The sequence below is a fragment of the Neophocaena asiaeorientalis genome, unplaced genomic scaffold (assembly GCF_003031525.2).
Source record: "Neophocaena asiaeorientalis asiaeorientalis breed wild unplaced genomic scaffold, Neophocaena_asiaeorientalis_V1.1 scaffold823, whole genome shotgun sequence".
In the NCBI taxonomy this organism is placed as follows: domain Eukaryota; kingdom Metazoa; phylum Chordata; class Mammalia; order Artiodactyla; family Phocoenidae; genus Neophocaena; species Neophocaena asiaeorientalis.
In genome coordinates this window covers 63271-73526 of record NW_020172767.1, presented here as the reverse complement: position 1 = coordinate 73526, position 10256 = coordinate 63271, and the positions used below count along the sequence as shown (strand labels likewise).

The following is a 10256-nucleotide window of genomic DNA, read 5'->3' as shown; positions in this document are numbered from 1 at the left end:
ATAAATAAATTAATTAAAAAAAAAAAAGAGAGAGAGAACCTCCAGCTGACGGGGCCAGGCTGGGGAGCTTGATTTTATAGACCTGGAGTGGCTCAATAATACCGTGCTGAAACGCTTGGCCACTGATGTGCTGTGTGCCCTTGGGAAAGGTTTGTCCTCTCTGTCTCAGTTTCCCTATCTGTTCCATAAAATTATGGTGGTACCTTCCTCATAGGGCCGTTGAGGAAATTAAATGAATTAATACATGCAAAGGGCTAAGAACAGTACCTCCTTCGAGCAGTGCTTGACAACTAATACGTGCTCACTAAAACTTTTTTATTTTAAATTTCATTTGGCCCTCATCAAAATTTTGAGGGGTCAGTAGGGTTGGGATCATTACCCCCAGTTGAGGAATGTGATACCCAGGGAGGTGAGGGAGCTCGCCAAGACACCCAGTGAGTGAGGAAACAAGTAGGTAAAGCCCCCAGTCTCCCGATTTGCTGTTCACTACGCTCTTTGCCACAGCTCACTGCGTGAAGTGTTCTGAGAAGTGGTGCGTGAACAGGTCAGATGAGAAGCACTGCTTCATATGCCGGGAAATTCTCCTTTGCATCCAATCACACCCTCGCAGAGCCCTCAATTCCAGCAACCTTGCCTGACAGTTTCCCAGACCGTTCCCCATCAGCCCCTCCAAGCTGAGGTCCATGTTTTCATTGTCTGCTTCCAGGTCCCTCCCCTGGTTGGTCCTGAGAGCTAGCTGGTGGAAGATTTAATCTGCCCCCGGTCTGACCCACTACATCCCATCGAGTTCCTGCTGAGCGCAACGTTCAGACAAACTAGTGATCTGATTAGCCTGGGCGCTGCCTGCTCTGGTCAGCCCCCTGTGGCGCTAATAGAGGGGGAGGGAGATTAAATTAGCGATGATGCTGAGATGGTAGAGCTGCTGAAATGTATTTACAAATGGATTTTTAACATAAAAAATAAGGGGATTGGCACTGGCAATTAGGATATAATGAAGGCCCTTGTAGCTAGAACTACTGCTGAGAGGGCAATAAATTGAAGAATGAGAAACTCCCATACCAACAGACTCTGAGAGTAAGTATCTGGAGATATTCATACAACCAGTAATGACGAACTTTTCTTCATCTTGGTTTTGGTGGCCAACTAGTGGAGCAGACAAACAGAAAGCAGAAATGTCCCCAATATCACCTGTGTCCACTTAAGAGGACTGGTGTCCTCTTAAGAAGAGGGCGTTCGGACAAACAGAGAGATACCGAGGGCACATACAGAGGGAATACCGTGTGAGGAGAGAGCAAAAGGGCAGCTGTCTGCAAGCCGAGGAGAGAGGCCTCAGGAGAAACGAAATCTGCCGATACCTTGATCTTGGACTGCCAGCTTCCAGAACTCTGAGAAAATCATTTCCTGCTGTTTAAGCCACCAGTCTGTGGTATTCTGTTGTGGCAGCCCGAGCAGACTAAAACATGAGCTGTGACTGTTCTGTGAACCAGCTCCTAACCTCTGCTGTGTACTGTGGTGTCAGAACCACATATGAGGCCTTCCTTTCCAGAGGCAGGGAGGTGAGAGGTGGCTGGCCGACACTGGCCGACTCATTAGGACATGCCTGGCGTGGCGCCATAAATGCACCTGTGCACCCGGAGGCTCTGTGCCCACTCTTGGTTCCTTCCACGAGCTTCCGACGGGGTCCAGGCCCCCTGCTCCCCCTGTCTGAGGGCAGGTCCCGCAACTACGGTTCCCACGGCCACCTCCGCTGTCCTGCACACCTTCTCTCCATCTGGAAAGCACCTTCTGTATTCGTTCCCGCACTTCCTTTGGAGCTTCATCGCGTTACTGTGTTTGGTGCCTTCCAGACTTTCTGGCAGCTTCTTCAGTTCTCCGTTCAGCATGTCCTGAGTTAAGTTCCCACCGGATCCTTCTAAAAGCCCCGGCACATGCTTGGCAATGACGTCCACCCTCTCTGAGACGGCACCCAGCTGCGCTCGACCCACGGCAGGGCGAGTCCACAGGTAGGAGTGCGCTGGGGAGACCGAATCCTGCAGGCGGCAAATGTGCCCCTGTCTCAGCAGGACGATCCTCTCCACATAGGCTGCGTCCAGCACACGCCTGTCTTGCAGCTGGCTCCCGAAAGCCTCTTCCGCGAGGGCCTGCAGCTTCCCCACCAGCTGGCGTCTCTGGGTCTCATCGCTCACCAGCTGGCGGAGGTGCAGCCTGTTGAATTCTGGGAGCTTTTCCGGGTCCAGCAGGGCTGAGTGGCAGGTGATCCGGGTCAGGTTAGACTGTGTGATCAGCTCTGGCAAGGCCCTCCCCATTTGGTTCTCTGCAAACCCTGAGCCGCGGTTGGTGATGATGTCAAGCAGGGCATCGGCAGGAAGCCGCCGGCAGCAAATGTCCCCTTGTCTCTTGGACAGCTTGCTGCCATCCCTGTTGAGAAGCAGGGGCAGGTGGGCAAAGCGCGGGGGCTGCCAGCCCAGGGCCTGGTGGAGGAGCAGGTGCTTAGAGGTGGGGACCAGCCACTCGGAGCCCCGCAGCAAGCAGCTGATGCCCATGTGGTGGTCGATCACCATGCAGGCCGGGTGGTACGTGGGGAAGCCATCACTCTTCAGGATGACCGGGTCCCCCTCCATGCTGGCCACCTCGTGCGGATTCCAGCCATACACCAAGTCCTGGAAGGCTGGTGTCTCCCCTCCGGGCAGAAGTGGGTGGCATGCTTGGGGTCTTTGGCCAGCTTCTGGGCCACCTGCGCCTGGCTCAGGCTCCGGCACTGATTGTCATACTGGCGAGTCTGATGGTTCCTCAGGGCCTCCCTCTTCAGCAGAGCTTCGGTAGCATGCGTGTAGAGCGCAAGTCGCTGAGATTCCAGGTAGGGCCCTTCAGGACCTCCCCGGCGGGGGCTCTTGTCCGGGGGGGACGCCTGCCCACTCCAGCATGTCCTCAATATTCTCTGCTGCCCCAAGCACAAGGCAGGTCTGATCCATGTCCTCCAGCCTCAGGTGCTTCTTGGCAAAGACGTAGTTGTACAAGGCAGTGTGGAGGCCGCCCAGGTGCAAGAAGCTTGTGGGGCTGGGGGCGAACCGCACTCGCACAGCAGCCCTGGAATCGGTGCCCAGGCTGGCCTCGCACCCCGTCCCAGGGGGTGGCCCAAGGCCACTGGGGGCCTCCGGGGATGCAGCAACCTCTTCAGGAGCACCGCCACGTTGGGATAGAATTGCACACGTGGGCTTCTCGGTGCATCACTTCCGGGGACCAAGAGTCGTTTATATGTTCTAGATACTAGACCCCTATCAGATATATGATTTGCAATTCTTTTTTCCCAGTCTGAGGGCTGTCTTTTCACTTTCTTGGTAGTGTCCTCTGATGCACAAAAAGTTGTCATTTTGATAAAGTCCAACTTATTTCTTTTTTCTTTCGTTGCTTGTGCTTTTGACGCCATCGTACTGATTCTTAAGGCAGTGGTTCTTGATTGTTCCTGTCCTCTGACCACCCGAGCCCTATCCCCAGTCATTCTCTTGAAGGTTCTTGATCCCAAGCAAAGAAACTAGAAACATTTTCTGAGAACACATTGATACGCCCTCAAGTATTCTCTTATGATATTGCTAATGTATGGGAAGTTGTGAGGCCAGACCTAATCACAATGGGTGGAGGGAGGCTGTAACAAGTTGTATTTCCATAGGTCTGCAACAGAGATACACTCAAATATTTCCGTTAGTCATTGTAGGTTGTAATGATACCACGGAAGAAATGTGACCTTCGCAGTGACTGAACAATACAAAGATGAGGCATTTTCAAATGACTCTAGCATTAATGGTGGCACGTATGACTGTTCTGATGAAAGCACTAAGGGCAAAAGTAATATTGGTAATGACAATAACTGATATGAAAACTCTGGGTCCCACCAAGACCAGTCCTAGATCGAGAACCCGTACTCTGTATTTCTCTCTGTCTCTTCTCCATGTCTTTGACACCGTTCCTCACTTCATCTTTACATGCTCAGTCCCCCTCAGCCTTTAAAGACCAGCTCACCTCTATGAAGCTTGCCCTGATGTCCCGAACCCTTAATCTCCAGAAGTAGCCAGATGGAGTGATGACTTGGGGGGAAAGCCAGGGCTCAGGACGAGGAGGTGGAGAGCCTCACGTTGAGACAGCCAGGCTGAAGACTCTATAGACTAGGAGCGGCCAAATAGTGTGACGGCGAAACGCTTAGCCACTAACATGTTGGCTGACCTTGGGAAAGTTTTTTGTCTTCTCTCAGTTTCCCCCCATCTGTTCAATGAGATTACGACAGTACCTAATTCACAGGACTGTTAAGGAGCTTAAATGAGTTAACACCTGCAAAGGACTAAGAACAGTAGTCCCTTAGAGCAATACTTGACAAGTAATGCACACTTACTAAAGGTTTTATCTATTTCTAAATTTCATTTGGTTAAAATCTCAGGCTCCTGCCATAAGAAACCCAGGGGCATGTCTCATGAGCCTCAGGTTACACCCAAAACGGACTTCTCGTAAATGCTATGATCTGCACAGAGCAGAATGGAATATGGTAGGGAGCAGAGACTCGTGGACCAATGCAGTGTCTCTAGTAATATTTTAATTTAAAACCTGGAGCAGGCATAATTTTAAAAATCTACTGATAAGCCATTAGAATTAATGAGCAATGTTATTTTATATACTAGCAACAAACAAACAGGAAAAGATTTTAATGATACCATTTACAGTAGCAACAAAAAACCCATTAATTATGCAGGATTTAATATAAAAATAGATGCACAAGATTTCTACGCTGAATATGACAGAACGTTGCTGATGAATAAAAGACAATCTAGAGAAATGGAGATATATATCACGTTCATGGATTGGAAGGATCAATATTGTTAAGAAGTTAATTCTCCCCAAATTGATCTATAGACACAATGTGATTGCAATACAAAATCACAGTAGGCCGTGTGTGTGTTTGTGCATTGACAATCTGATTATCAAATTTATATGGAAATACAAAGGGCTGAAAATAGTTAAGATAATCCTGAAGAAGAACAAAGCGAAGGGCACTTACATCACCATATATCAAGACTTGTAGGGGCTTCCCTGGTGGCGCAGTGGTTGGGAGTCCGCCTGCCGATGCGGGGGACGCGGGTTCGTGCCCCGGTGTGGGAGGATCCCACGTGGCGCGGAGCGGCTGGGCCCGTGAGCCACGGCCGCTGAGCCTGCGCGTCCGGAGCCTGTGCTCCGCAACGGGAGAGACCACGACAGCGAGAGGCCCGCGTACCTCAAAAAAAAAAAAAAAAAGACTTGTAAAGCCATAGTAATTACGTTGATGTGTTATTGGCACAGGGATATGAAAAAACAGAAGAAAACAAAAAAAAAAAAAACAACTGAGCAATGGAATAGAGAGTCTAGAAACTGACCCAACACATGTCACTTGATTTATGTCAAAGATAATACTGAAGTACGTTGGCGAAAGGATGGCCTTTTTGGAAAATGGCCATCTGGATATCCACATGGGAAAATACGTATTTGGATCCCACCTCACGCCATATGCAAAAACTGCTTCCAGATGTATTAATAACCAAATGTGAAAGATAAATCAACACATCTTATAGGAGATAAAACAAGATAATATCTGCAGGACTTTAGGTAAAGATTTCTTAACTAGACACAAGAGACACTACAATGGAAAAAATCAATAAAATGGACTACATTAAAATCAATAATTTCTGTAATTAAAATACATCATAAAGAGAAAACACAAGTGAAAATGCATGCCACAGAGTGGGGGATAATTGAAATATATGGAAATGACAAAGGAGTCATGTTAAGAAATGTATAATGAAGGTCTACAAATAATGAGAAAGACGATCTAATAGAAAACTGAGTAAAAGACTCAGAGACACTTCATGAAGAAGACATCAAAAGGTCCATACGTATATGAAATGGGCTCATCTTGACTGATCATTGTAAAATGCAAACCAAAACATCTATGTGATACCACCACATATCCAGCAGAATGAATCAAATGAGGAAGGTCTACAATACAATTTTGATGGGTATCTGGAGCAGCGGGCACGCTCATACGTTGTCGGCAGGAGACCGCTTGGTTCACCTGTGGTTACCAGCCGGTCCCTTCCCCAGAAAAAAAAAAAGCCACACTCAAAATAGGAGTCAGCTATCTCCCAGGCCACTGAGTTAGACTCAGGGCCTCAGTTCCCGGCCGAGTTTTGGAAGGTAATCCCTAAGTCTTTCTAAGGGCAACACTCTGTCTCCTCCCATCGCCACGTCCCTGCCCGCTGCCACCACAGACAGATGCCAAGTGGAGCAGAAGGGCAGAGTCCTTGGAGAACACCTTAGGGATTTTGCGTGGCATGGGCCAAGTGATTGCACCACATGCTTTCCAACCACTGGATCTGGGCGATCAGCCTACAGTTGTCCACAAGCAATCACCCCATTACAGGAAGGCTGGCTTTTACTACCTGTCCTCAGAAACACCTAAGACACCACCCCACATCTAAAGGAACACCAGGTCTTCCAGGACACCTTCTGTGGTGCCAGCCATCATCTCAGGGTCCCCAATCCCAGGCTTTGCCTAGCAGACGAGACATCCAAATGGGAGACTGGGCAAATTGGTCTCATCCCTCTGCCCAGCTGCCTCTATTGACCTTGCTGGAGACTCAAGAATGAGTTTCTGAGCTCATTTCAAATGAGAGAGGTCACCCTCTGCCTCTAGCTTACTCCACTTTTCTGCCTGGACTCAGTTTTCCACTGCTGTGTTGCTTCTTGTGACCCCACTTGCTTAGAACCAGCCTGTACACCATGTTCTTATGAGCAGCTTCCATAAGCCAAGGAGGAGACAAAGGCTTCCTAGGTAGAAGGCTGTGGTGCGAGAGGGAGTGTCCAGTACTGCTCAGGTCACTGAGCCAGTCGGCCTACTGTGCAGCTAGCACCTTGAGGGGAACAGGCATGTCATACTTTCACATTGCTCAGGACCTCAGGACTCCACTCCCCAACTTGTTACCAATCCACCAACTTCTAAACGTGTAACCCCGTGATAGGCCCATTTATAACCTCACCGTTCTTCTCAGATTGGAAGCTAGGCACTACTTCTTGAGCTCTGCCCATGATTTGAACCTATTTGTTCATGAAATTGCCAATGGGGAAAATATCAAATGATAAGAGGAGAGGGCTGGGGTCCTAAGAAACACTCACATTTGAGGGACCCACAGAGAAAGGAAAGCCCACAGAGGAGAGGAAGAAGGAGTAGCCAGAGAGGTAGGAGGCATATCAGGAACACGTAGGGGTCATGGAAGCTAAGGGAAGAGTGTTTCCAGAAGAAGAGAGTCATCAGCTGTGCGAAGTAAGATGAAAACGAGAGTGGCCCTTGGGTTTGGCAAGGTGGACGTCATTGAAGGCCTCAACAAGACGAGTTTTGGTGGAGCCGTGGGTTTGTCAGCCAGATTGGAGAGATTTGGGGAAAGAAGGGAAGGAGCAGAAGTGGGGAAAAGGAGCATAAGCTTGTCTTTGGAGGAGTTTTGCTATAAAAAGGAGCAGAGCCAAGGGCGGTAGCTGTAGGCACGTGGAGTCAAGGAAAGGATACTTTGGTAAGGATATAAGCAACAAGGTTGCCTTGGCTGGTGTGAAGAGGCCAGGAACCATGACTAATGATTGGGCAGACTGTACTTTAAAAGCCATTCATGCATTATCTCATTTGATCCTCACTACAATCCTGTGAGCTTGGTAGATGCTATTATTAGCCCAAGTTTACAGCTGAGGGAATACAGGCTTGGACCTACCTTAGGTTACTGAGCTAATAAGGGGCAGAGCTGGTTCTGATCCCATGCAGGTAACCCCAGGGCTTGTGCTGTTAGCCAGCTTATGGCACTGCCTCCCAGAGAAGAGGGAAAGGGTGGAAAGACAAGGGAAGAAAGGGGGAGAGCGGGTCAGTTATGTGCTGGGAGGCTGGAGGTCATGGGATCCAGAGTCCTGGGGAAGGGCCAACCTGGGATGGAGAGGGGAGGACCTGTGGCGCATGGACTTAGTTGCTCTGTGGCATGTGGGATCTTCCCGGACCAGGGCTCAAACCCGTGTCCCCTGCATTGGCAGGCGGATTCTTAACCACTGCTGCCACAGGGAAGCCATCTGGAGGGATGTAGAGGAGAGCAAGGTCCAAGGTATGATGGGACTTCTCCCATTTAGGCCTTAATTTTGGGGGGGGTTATTAAGACATTTTTTTATCTGCTCAGAGTGAGGAGGAGGGAGGTGAAATGGGAGCTTACACAGACGGTGGAAGTTCAGAAAACTTTCCATGGGGCATTTAAAAAACTGTGCTAGGTACAAGGAGAAAGATTGCTGTGATCCAGGTGGTGGCGAGGGCCCAGCCGAGGCAGAAAATCCTCAACTTGGGGTGTCCCTAACCTTCAGGCTGCGGGATGAGCAGGCAGGAGGTGGGTTCAATCCAGGGTTGAGGTTTGGCAGGGTGAGAGCAGTAGGGGCCAATGGATCGAGAGCATGGAAGGGATTGGTGAGAGGGTAGACCATGAGAGCTGGGGTGGCTAGAGAAAACAGAAGCTCCGTGCCAATAGTAGTCATGGTGATGTTCGTAGTGATGGGGATGATGATGGTGATGATGATGATGGCAACCTTTTATTGTTTAAGATCTGCCAACACGGTGCTAACTTCTTTTTTAAAATGTATTTATTTTGGCTGCACTGGGTCTTAGTTGCAGCACGCGGGATCTTCGTTGTGGCATGCGGGGTCTTCTTTTTAGTTGTGGCATGCTGATTTCCTAGCTGAGGCATGCAGACTTCTTAGTTGTGGCATGTGGACTCCTAGTTGCGGCATGCAGACTCTTAGTCACGGCACGCGTGCGGGATCTAGTTCCCCGACCAGGGATTGAACCCGGGGCCCCTGCACCGGGAGCACGGCGTCCTACTCACTGGACCACCAGGGAAGTGCTAACTTTTTTATATACATTCGCTCATTAATTCTCACAATAGCCCTATGATGAGGGTACCATTTGCTCCATTTTATACGTGAGGAAGCTGAGGTGGAGTGAGGTTAAATGGCTGTTTAAAGACATATAGCTAGGAAGTGGCCAAGTCTGATTTCAAACCCAGGACTATTTGACTCCACAAGGTGAATGGGAGGAAACGGAAAGTCTCTGTGGGCCTGTAGATGAGGCTGCCTTAGGATAACCCAGGGGGAGCAGGAGTTAGTTTTCTTTTTTCTGTAAGCAGCCTGGTTCTGTGGGCAGAGGACGGTGCTGGGAGATAGGGGACCGGAGCTTAACTCCAGCTCTGCCGTCGACTCACTGAAGGACCATGTGTCAAACCAACACAGTGTAGATCTTAAACTTACACAATGTTATATGTCAAAAATCAGAGAGGTCTCTGGGAGCTAAGGGCAGTCCTCAGCTATAGCCAGCTTCAGAGCCTCCTCTCCTAAGACCACGGAGAGGTCTTAATCAGGGCAGTGGTGTGATCTGATTTATGTTTGCAAAGCTCACCACGGCAGCTGTGGAGAGGATGGACCAAAAAGGGGCTTTGGATGGAGCTGTTTGTAGTGCTGGTAAATTCCAGGTTGAAAGGTGATGAAGAGCCCGGGAATTCCCCACTCAGGAGCGCTCAGGCTGCCTGATCATGCTGGGGAATACCCTTTTCTGTGGCCAGGGAGCCTCTAGCAGACAAAGAGTCGTGGGGGCTTTTGATGGCCTTCCCCATTGCCAGGGCATGCAGGTAGGCAGTAACTTCCCGTTCCCGGGCCACTGAAGGGTCTGAGATCCATTTTCCAGATGGAGAGCTCCATAGACTCTGGAACTTCCTGAAGTTGCCACCTGGCCCCTGCCTGCTCGAGTGCAAGTATAGGTTTTAAGGCCAGGGGAGGACTTTCCGAATCCAGCTGTTCCAGGAATGTCCATGATGCCATGATAAGTAAGGGTCCTTATCCTGGGGTGGAAGCCCCCCTTGGGCCAGACAAGGAGGCCCAGCAGTTCCTGGGATGTCTCACCACATCACAGGACAGTTGGGGAGGAGTAAGGGAGGTGGTGCATCTGCCCTCCTCGCTACCCTTTCCGTGGCCCAGGCTGGGAGTGGACACAGAGCCATAGAAGGCCATGGTCCCATGTCTCTGGTGTTTGCAAGCTTCTTCCTGCTTGAAGCCAGGGATAAGGAATGGCACACTTTGGGGCTTCCCTGGTGGCGCAGTGGTTGAGAGTCCGCCTGCCGATGCAGGGGACACGGGTTCGTGCCCCGGTCCGGGAAGATCCCACATGCCGC

The 10256-nt window shown here is 50.0% G+C and overlaps 1 pseudogene; it reads right to left on the bottom strand.

The window, feature by feature from the left end:
- Window positions 1–1589: 1589 nt before the first annotated feature.
- On the bottom strand, window positions 1590–5526 carry LOC112396801 (probable glutamate--tRNA ligase, mitochondrial pseudogene; annotated as a pseudogene).
- Window positions 5527–10256: the final 4730 nt, after the last annotated feature.